Genomic DNA, 10093 nt, shown 5'->3' on the forward strand with positions numbered 1-10093 from the left:
GGGAAGGAGGGAAGGAGGAAGGGTGGAAGGAGGGAAGGAGGGAAGGAGGGAAGGAGGGAAGGAGGGAAGGAGGGAAGGAGGGAGGAAGGAATGGAGGGAAAGAGAGAGGGAGAGGGGGAGGGAAGGAGGAAAGGATGGAGGGAAAGAGAGAGGGAGAGAGGGAGGGAGGGAGGGGTTGAAAGAAAGAAAACTTGGTGATCCATTTTTTCTGTGTATGGTAGGAGGAGGGCTCTTCTATAGGAAAAAAAATCTTATAATCTCCTACCCTCTTCCTCTGGGTCTCCAGATAAAAACACCCCCAAAAAGACTCTGCTCCCCTAATATTTGTAAATTTCATAATAAACAGAATCTCATGGGAAAGTTTCACCCTTGTTTGAGGTCAGCCTCTCATCAGAGAGGTCTGGTCTACAGATGTTGACGTTGCACCTGGACCTTTATTAAAACCTGTTTCTACTTTGCCTGGGAATCACTTTGGGAAACAAAACAGGCAGCAGATTCTAAGCAATAAACTGGTCCAAATTTGCAAGTTTAGGTACAACCTTCTCACACCATCCAAAAGTGTCTAACATTGAAATTCCAGCTTCAGTGAAGTGTATTAATGCACATTTTAATTAATGCAAACCGTGAGGTCTAGCAATGTAGTGGAAACATTCCCTTTAAAGAGAAAAATAATTGCAGAAGGATACAGGGACTTAACCCACACCTTCAATTTTCAAAGAATTTATTCCTAGTAAATATAGGAATGTCACTTTACCTGAAAATTAAATTCACTTTAATTAGGGACTATGAGAAAACTGTAGAATGTATTATGCCACTAAAAAGGAAAAAATCAAAACATTGAAGGCAATATAATATTAAGGATGTCTTTCAGAATACTACCCATATAGGATTTTAATAGAAGGATTTCTTATATTTTTTAACTCAAACTCTCATCTGAAATTCAGCACAATATTTGTACATAATAGGATGCTATTTCAAAAGGCATTTGATTCCAGCAGAAATGTGGATGCCATAGACAATACTTTATAGTAAAACTAACTCAAAAGATACAAAAATAAAAGATGCAAATCTGAAAACCAAAAAAAGGATTTTCAACAGAAATAAAGACAAACAGAAATAAAGACAAACAATAGCTGTTATATTGCAGCTATAAATACCACTCCCCCAAATTTTAGTGACTTAACAGAACAAAAATTCATGTCTCACTCAAACTCTGCTGTAGGTCAAGGTGACCCTCAGGAGTCTCCCTCAGACACTGAATGGGGACACTGTGAAGCAGGCCACTGATCCAGGCTGACAGGGGCCCCACCCTCCTGCAGCTGAGCCATCTGGAGCACATGATCTCCTGGTTCAATAGAACAAAGAAGAGTATGGAGAATAGCACGCCAACATCTATGTGCCACCGCCCAATACACTTCTGTTCATAAGTCATTGGCCAAAGCAAATTCCATGGCTCTGTCTTTGGGGATAAGGACATTTCATCTTTCATGGGAATGGAGAGGGGATCAACTATATTGGCGAACAAGAACCATGTCTACTACAGAGAGTAAGAGCAGGTTGTGGAGGAGAACTCAAGTTTTCTGACTATTTTTAGAATGACTTCAAGCCAAAGATTGCTTCAAGCATAACCTGATGAGTGGGACTAATGTCTGGAGACAAGGAAATCATCTGCATCTTTTTACCATTCTGCTGAGCCACCTGAATGCTCTCCTCTCTCCATCTGGAACCCTCTCATACTTCTGTTTCACCTCCATTCTTATTTAAAACATTCAACTGCTCCTGGAAACCAAAATCAATCCTCCTAGATTGGGTAGAGAGCCCTCTAATGTGATTTCATACCATCCTGTAGTCACTCCTCTCTATCAGTGTGTACACATAAAGATAAAATGTTTTTATGCATGTAAAATGCTCTCACCTGAAATGACATCATCATCATCATCATCATCGTCATCATCACAGCACCTAGCACTTCGTATTTATTAACTTAACAGTCTTTCTCACAAGACTAAACCCCTGCCTCTTATCTGAGGACACAAACTACACCAAGTCACTCTGCTCCTACTCAGCTCACACTAGTACCAGCCTTGACTGCTGACCTGGAATTGAGCCCCTCACAGGGACTCAGATACACATTAGTAAGTGGTTTCATTTGCAATGAAATTGATATTAGGACATTTCAATAGATAACTTAAGGAAGCAAACATTCAAAAATGGCCACTGTCCACTTCCATATTCATTAGTAAAGTACCATCTCCTCCCTCCCATTCCAGATCATCTGTTCTCTGACACCCCACACAGCCATCATACGGTGTGGATGGTTACATTTCAAATTTTATTCATCCGCCCTAACCGGTTTGGCTCAGTGGATAGAGCATCGGCCTGCGGACTGAAGGGTCCCGGGTTTGATCCCTGTCAAGGGCATGTACCTTGGTTGCGGGCACATCCCCAGTGGCGGGTGTGCAGGAGGCAGCTGATCATTTCTCTCTCATCGATGTTTCTAGCTCTCTGTCCCTCTCCCTTCCACTCTGTAAAAAATCAATAAAATATATTTTAAAATTTTTTTATTCATCCAACATCTTTGCACTTTTATTTTCTACTAATTCCACAAAACTGATTCACTGGCAGACATCAGAAATTATTCCATTGTTAAATAGTAAGAATTTACATATATAATATGAATATGCATATGCACTTCTATACATGTATTATCTCATTCGGCCAGCAATATACCATTTTAAAGGTCCTCCTTTAAGAGCTACATTCAAATTAGTGCATCATATGATAGATAATAATAAAAGGCTAATATGCAAATTGTCCCCTCGACCAGGAGTTCAACTGGGAGTTTGACCAGTGGGCAGGGCCGTCCTGCCAATGGCCTGCGGCCCCTCCCCACTGCCAGCCCCACCCCATCGGCCCCTATGGGGGTGGGCCAGCCAGACCCGACCCGTGCACGAATTCATGTACCAGGCCTCCAGTGATAAATAACCAACGCCAACGATTAGTTTTATCAGAGAGTGGCGTAAATTCGCCCATTGTTGTTATGTACCTTTGTATATGCCTTATTAACATTCATTCCAGAAACAGGTTTATTTATACATCTGGTTTCCCCGAGAATCGCTCCTGGCTTCTCTGGGGGTCAGGGTGTCTTCTCCCTGTAGGATAAAATCTCTGACCTCATCAGTGCCAGCCATGAAGAATTTTACAGCCTCCGCGGTAGGTGATGTGCTTTGGAATTTTTCATTGGCCTGTGGAAAATTTATTATATTCTGCGACCTTATTACGCATGCTGTAAAACGTGGGAAAGATATCGTCCCTGTCCAGTTCCCTCTTCATCTCAACAGCACAAGCAAGCAAATAAAAATCGTGCGTCACAAAGATCGCTTCCCATTTCCTTCATTTCTTTGGAGGATTATGATGTCATTTTTCAAAAACCATGTCCTGGAGCCCCGGTCTAAGGAGAGCCTGTGGTCATATGAGATTAGAGGGTGGTTCACCAAAGAAATGAGTTTTGAGCAAGACCCACTGGAGCAGAATTGGGGCCATACATCAGAAGAAAGGCTGCAATGGAGCTTAGCATAAAAGAACTGAGACACCAGCTTTTAGGCAGAAGCAGCCACTAGATAAATCTCTAATTTTGGAGGAAAGAAATGGTTAAGTGCCTGGTCCTTGCTCTTAACAGCGATGAAGTCTGTGACCTCGGGCAAATGACTTCACCTCTGCACGCTTCTGTTTCCTGGGGTGTGACAAAGGGTCAACTTTCTGTCCTGTGCTGCTTGCAGGGATGCTGGGAGCTCCTGGGATAAGATACACAGTGAGCATTCTGAGATCTTAGTTGTAGGGTCCTGCGCACTTTGCTGACACTGACCGACAGAGCTGCCAGGATCTTGCACGGGTCCAAGTATTGGGCTTTTTTTGTTCAGCACATGGAGGAGAGCAATGCTCCCTTTGCTTCTCACCTACATCGTCTTGCATTCCAGGGAGAGGGCAAATCTCCCTGCAGTCAATGCAGGGGGTCTGGAAAGAGAGGATGAATTCCAGGCATGTGGTGCCGAAATAAGGTATGAAAGTTGGCCTCTCAGGAGAGGGTTAGGCATGAACAAGCAACCCAAGTTTTCAGTCTTTGTACCAAGCATCAAGCCAGTCTATCCCAGAGTCAGCAACAAAGGCCCCACAAAGAGAGAGAATATCCACAATACAGAAGGGTTGCCCTTTCGGTGAGAAGGAAACATACCACCTTCGTGGGAAGACTCTGCAAGTAGAGCCCTGATGTTGAAATGAAGGCAATGCCTCAAAGCTCCAGAGCTGTGCTATCCAGCATCATAGCCACTAGCTATGTGTGTCTATTTAAGTATAAATCAATAAAAATTTAATAAAATTCAATTTCTCAATCTTCCTAGCCATCTCCATATTTCCATTGCCCAATAGCACTTGTGGTTTGTGGCTACCATTTTGAACAGAAGAGATTCACAGAACATGTCGATCATCATAGAACGTTCTAATGGACAGATGGCTAAGATGTAGTTAAAATTAAGAAACGATTAAAGCTCAGAAGATATTTCCTCAAGGAATAGTATTTGTTATTTCCTGCTCGATGGACTATACACAAGTAATGTGGCCTAGGGTATATTTGCCATGCAAGTAAGCAGGAGTAAAACTGTGTAATGGGGATAAATATTGGAAGATCAGGTACCATATAAAGACAAGTGAGTAGGAAATTAAGAGTGCTGGTATAAGAATCATTTCATTGCCCAATCTGAGGGACCGAGGCCAGGCAAGATCTTCATTGAAGCCAAAATGAGAACAAATGGATTTTGAGAACTGGGAGCGGCAGGGGGATTTGAGGTCTGGATGTTGGTCAGCAATGAATACAGTAGGGGTATAGGGTAGTAGTAAGGAAGGTGGAAAGTGAGTCCAGATCTTGATTCAGGGATCTCGCGTGATGTTGAAGTCCAGCATGTGGCCTTGCCCGTGGCAGCTGAAATGGAGCTGAAGACCACATTCAGGGACTACAGGGCCAGGATTTTGTAAGGGCCCTCAACATGGATTGTTCTAACTTTTTGTTATAAATATTTTCAAGCTTATGTGAAAGTAGAAAAATAGTACAATGAACCCTAGCATACTTTTAACCACCCACTGACAATTAATTACTCGTGGTCAGTCTTATTGATGTGGATTTTCATGTCACCAAGACATTGGAAGGTCTTGGTGTAGAAAAAAGAAAGTGAGGGTGGGTAGTAAGAAATGAAAAAAGATGGGACACCCTCCTCCTCATGGCCAACAGTGGCAACTAAGAAGAAGAGGTAAGAGGAAAGAGGAGTAGTACGATGTTCGCTCCTGCAAACAATGGAGAGCAGCTAGCACAGCATCCGGCGTGTATTAGAGACTCAATGAATAAGGAGGCTGAGAGGCATGGACAGTGGGGAGAGGCAGGAATACCCTACCCTCAGGTCCCTACATCTGCGGGGGATTCAAGCAGCAGGAGACAGACACACTGAAAGAACCATCCCTTTGGGAACGACTGCAAATTTTAAAATATTTAGATTGCAGTAATGGGTACAGTTCCCATAGATTATAGTTATAATAACCCGGCCAAGCCACATCACATTCATAAAACGTTAAACAAAAACAACACAGCCGAAAAGTTAGCTCCCTGCTGGTATTTGAATATAAAACGCAGCTACAAAGACCGGTGTCCGTTCATGTGATTCCAGCGGGCTCCCATCACCCTTGGCTGCCTGTCCTGATGGCACCTTTCAGCCTCACCTTTGCACTGTGTCCTCGATCAGCACCATTGCTCTGCCAGGGCCAGGCCACAGCTGCGAACGCAGGCCCTGCACAGCCTCACACCTTCCACGGCTGTCCACCGCCTCCATTGCAATAGCATCTGCAAATGACAGAAGCCCACGGTCACGTCCAAAGCTGCCTTCGAGGGTGGCCTCTTGGGGTGTTCTTTGTCCTAAAAATCGAAATGCAACCAGCAAAAGCACGGGGTTCGCATTCCCCGGTGTTTAAAGCCAAGATTCTAAATTCGTCTCCCTTTTCCCAGAGGAAAACACACCCAAGTCTCCCGCCGCCGCCGAAGTTCAGTGTGTAGGTTTCTCAAGGCATTTCCCTGCTTCATTTTCCGTCTGCGAGTCTGTGGAGCCGGTCGGATGGGCCCCACTAATACATGTGGTTTACATTAATGCTATTCATGATGCTCATCCCGACTCCGCGGGAGGCAGCTGGCCAGATGGCATTCATGTTCGCGTGTTGCTAAAAAACACTCAGCATCCCCATTTTTAAGAAGAATGCTTCCATTGCGACGTAAATAAAACACATGCCTCCACATTTGCTCTGGAAAAGGCCATTTTGAACCGGAGGAGCCATGCTACAGCAGCGCCCTCGGAATCAGAGGCTGAAAGCCAACGCCTTCCGAGCCTGCGCTGTGATGGGGGGTCGGCCGCGGCCTGCAGACCAAGCAGGCGCTGGGGAAGGGGAACCTCTGGGTGAGGGTTCCTTCGGCGGCTTCTAGGAGGAGAGCAAGTGATTAAGTGCAAAAAAGGGTAAATTTCCTCGGCACCTTCCTAGCTGAGGACACGGCGCGCATCTCGGGCGGATACTAAGTGATGCGGTAAAGCAGCAAATTAGAAGAATGTAAATTCTTTAGCAGGAACTGCACGCCGGGGAGACATGCCTCCTAATGCTCATATTTGTTTCCATGTAAATAATGTACACTCTTCCTAAAACCAGGCCGGGCCAGGCCTGAGTAAGACATCAAAGTCCAAGCTGGGTCAGGGGACCCGGTCAGCCCCCCAGCGGGTGCGATTCCTGCAGGCGGAGGCGAGGGCTCTGCTCGGGGCTGGGACCCGGCAGCCTCGGCTTCTGCTTCCTCTCCTATTCGAGGTCGGCTGGTGTGTTCTCGTGCTCATTCTCTCTTCCCCCCTCCCTCTGACTTCTTATTACACCAAATTGTGTGCTAATTGCTTGAGTGATCCCAGATGATATCATTTCTATTTTAATTGGTGTAACTGCTATTGTTATTCCTTCCCTGTCCCTCTGTTTGTCACCCATTTGTCACCCGTGCAGGGATCTGGTGATACCCAGAGCTCTCTCCGAGGTTAAGGGGCCCTCTCCTGCAGACAAGGGCCCGTCAGACCATCAGGGTGCATCTTAGTGGCCTGGGTTCTCTTAAGACCAGAGACTTAGGACAAGGGCACATCCCCATCTCCCAAAGGGCCTTAATTGGCTTTCTCTGAGCCTCCTCTTCCTTCTTTGTTTTTAAATCCATTTTTATTATTTTTTACCGAGAGGAAGGGAGAGAGATAGAGAGTTAGAAACATCGATGAGAGAGAAACATGGACCAGCTGCCTCCTGCACACCCCCTACTGGAGATGTGCCCGCAACCAAGGTACATGCCCTTGACCGGAATCGAACCTGGGACCTTTCAGTCCGCAGGCCGACGCTCTATCCACCGAGCCAAACCGGTCTTGGCTCCTCTTCCTTCTTTTACCCCGAAAGGCTTATGGCACATATAGCCCATCTCAACGGTTAGCATCTCCTGTAACTTGCCTGGTAGTCTCCGCTGGAGACACTGTTCTCTCCTTTGCCCTCCTAAGAAACGTAAGGCTACACCTTGTCCCGGAGGAGCCATGTGCTGCCGCTGCTGTGTCCTGGCAATTAGGAAGGCCCAGCCCCAGCTTTCGGGGAGCTCACGGCCAACGGAGGGGCCAGGCAAAGGGGTTAGAGCAGTGGTTCTCAACCTAGGCTGCACATTAGAATCACCTGGGAATCTTTTTGAAATCCTGATTTCTGGGCCTCATCCTCCTGAAATTCTGTTTCTTTGTTATGGGGCGAGGCCATCAGGATTTCAAAAAGATTCCCAGGTGATTCTAATGTGCAGTCAAGGTTGAGAACCACTGGGTTAGAGGGTTTACAGTCCCCTGCTCAGAGGCAGCCAGCACAGGATGGGTTAGCTGTCCCAGGAGGTCCCTGTAGTGACGTCTAAGACAGGATCGACGGGACGAGGAGCAGGTCACAGGCAAAGCTGGGACAGAACCCCCTCAGGCTGAGAAGAAAGGGCAGTGTGCGTGGGGAGGTGCAGGAGAGCCGCTGGGGAGACCAGCAGACATGGGCCGAAGAAGGCAACATACTCAGAGACGCTCAAGGACTGCGTTTTTAGGTTGAAGCATGTGACAACCTCGACCAGAAATTTCTGACCTAAAAACTGCACTTTTTTATGTTACAAGAATAATTAATATTATATTTCTTTGTGTTTCCCAGGCGTGCTACCAATATTTCCTTTAAATACTAGGTACTCCCCCATCGACAGTGTTGGTCAGGTAGTTTCATCTGCTGGAGGGAGGGGGGTCAGGGCCCTAGGGGAGCCCCCTCCTCCCAGGCGGTTAAAAATTGAAAGACTCTAATGGAGACTTCCCGCCACAGGAGGCTCTGAAACACTTGAGCTGTCTTTATGGCCGATCGGCTCCGGAGCCTTTCTTTGTTAGAGGAAGGAAGTCAGGGATGATTTTTCCTTGGTGAGATGAGTGGTGATGGAGACGTGGGTATCGACCGGAACATTGTGCAGGCCCCCCACTCAGCACGAGCGGGTGAGGACCAGCGGGCCCCCAGGCTGTGCGGTTAGGAGTGGCGCTCAGGGCTCACTGCGGAAATTGTCCTGGGCCCGGCTGCTGACTCAGGTTCTCCTCGCCTGCATCTGGCTGGATGCTGGCTGGATCCCGCAGTTCCATTCCTGCCTCTTTGCCTCCAGTAAACCGCCCAGGCGAGGCGCTGTGGGAGCACTCGAGGGGCCTGGAGCCAGGATGCCATCAAGCCTAAGGACAGGTCATATGACTCCTTTGTGCCTCCGGGCTTACTACATACATTCTCAGGCGGGGCCTGGGCATCTGCATATGGGTGTCCCAGTCCAAGAGTTCTATCACCCTTACCAGTTTCCAGCTGTTGGAAGTTACCAATACTTTCCCCAAAAAGCTGAATGAGACCGATCGGGTTGGTACAGGTCAGTGCCCACCGTTCCTCTAGCACAGCGCCTTGCCCAGCAATGGGCACAGAATGGGAAGGCAACTGAACCGTGAATTGAATTAAGGCTTAGGCACAGGCTGAGATGAGTAGGAATATAGTTGCATATACTAGTAGGCTGATAAGAGGAAGTGAGAGATATTTGACGGAAGGTACTTCCCTCCTCCCAAACATTGGAGAGACAGCCACTGGCTTCTCTTGAGGTCCCTGGTGCCATTTCAGAACGAATGCCGGCCCTGACCAGGCACGCACTGCGGAATGGGAGTCTGGCTTCCACATTTAAGAATGTCTCGTGAATGGGCCCTTGGGTTCTTATGGTGAAAGAGTTTTCATCGAGAGAAGGACGGTTCAGACATCATCCCTTCCAATCCCCTTGGTTGATAGACAGAGAATCAGAGGCCTTGCAGGCTCTCTAATAATCTGACAGTTGGCGCTACCATCTAGGTTTTCTCATTCCTACCGTGTTCATCTTACCAGACAGTGGCCCTCAAACGTGTGTGTGTGCATCACAATCCCCTGGACGGCTTGTTAAAATACAGATGCTAGGAGCACCCCGAGAATGTCTAAAGGTCTGGGCGGGGCCTGAGAACTCACATTTCAGGTGAGGCTGATGTGGCTGGCCCAGGAACCACACTTGGAGAACTCCTGTACGACTCTAGATTCCCTTCTTGCTTTGTGACCATCCCACACGCCACCTTCCAAACATACCGGCTTCTTACAGTCGGGGTCAGCTCCACGTACATGACCTCCAGCTTCAAACTGAACGGATGCCCCCACAGCAGCCCCCATCTTCTCATGACACGCAGCTCGAGGCCCTGCGTTCTCGTTACAGGTGTAGCAATGTCCCCCTTCAGGGAACTTCAAGGATACGCTTTGTCTTCTTCTTGAAACGCAGGGTGTCTGTGAGGAAGAAAAGCCGGTTGAGTTGGGTGCAGATCTGACTGGGTCTGGAAGAGCAGGCCAAGGCTGAAGGCCACCAGTTCGACCCAGTTTCAAGGCTTCGACTTCTGCATCCTGAGAACCCACGTCAGCCTGGGGAGACCAGGAGAGCTTTCCTCCCTGTCAAGCATGGGGT

The sequence above is a fragment of the Myotis brandtii genome, unplaced genomic scaffold (genome assembly GCF_000412655.1).
Source record: "Myotis brandtii unplaced genomic scaffold, ASM41265v1 scaffold107, whole genome shotgun sequence".
NCBI classification, from domain to species: Eukaryota; Metazoa; Chordata; class Mammalia; order Chiroptera; family Vespertilionidae; genus Myotis; species Myotis brandtii.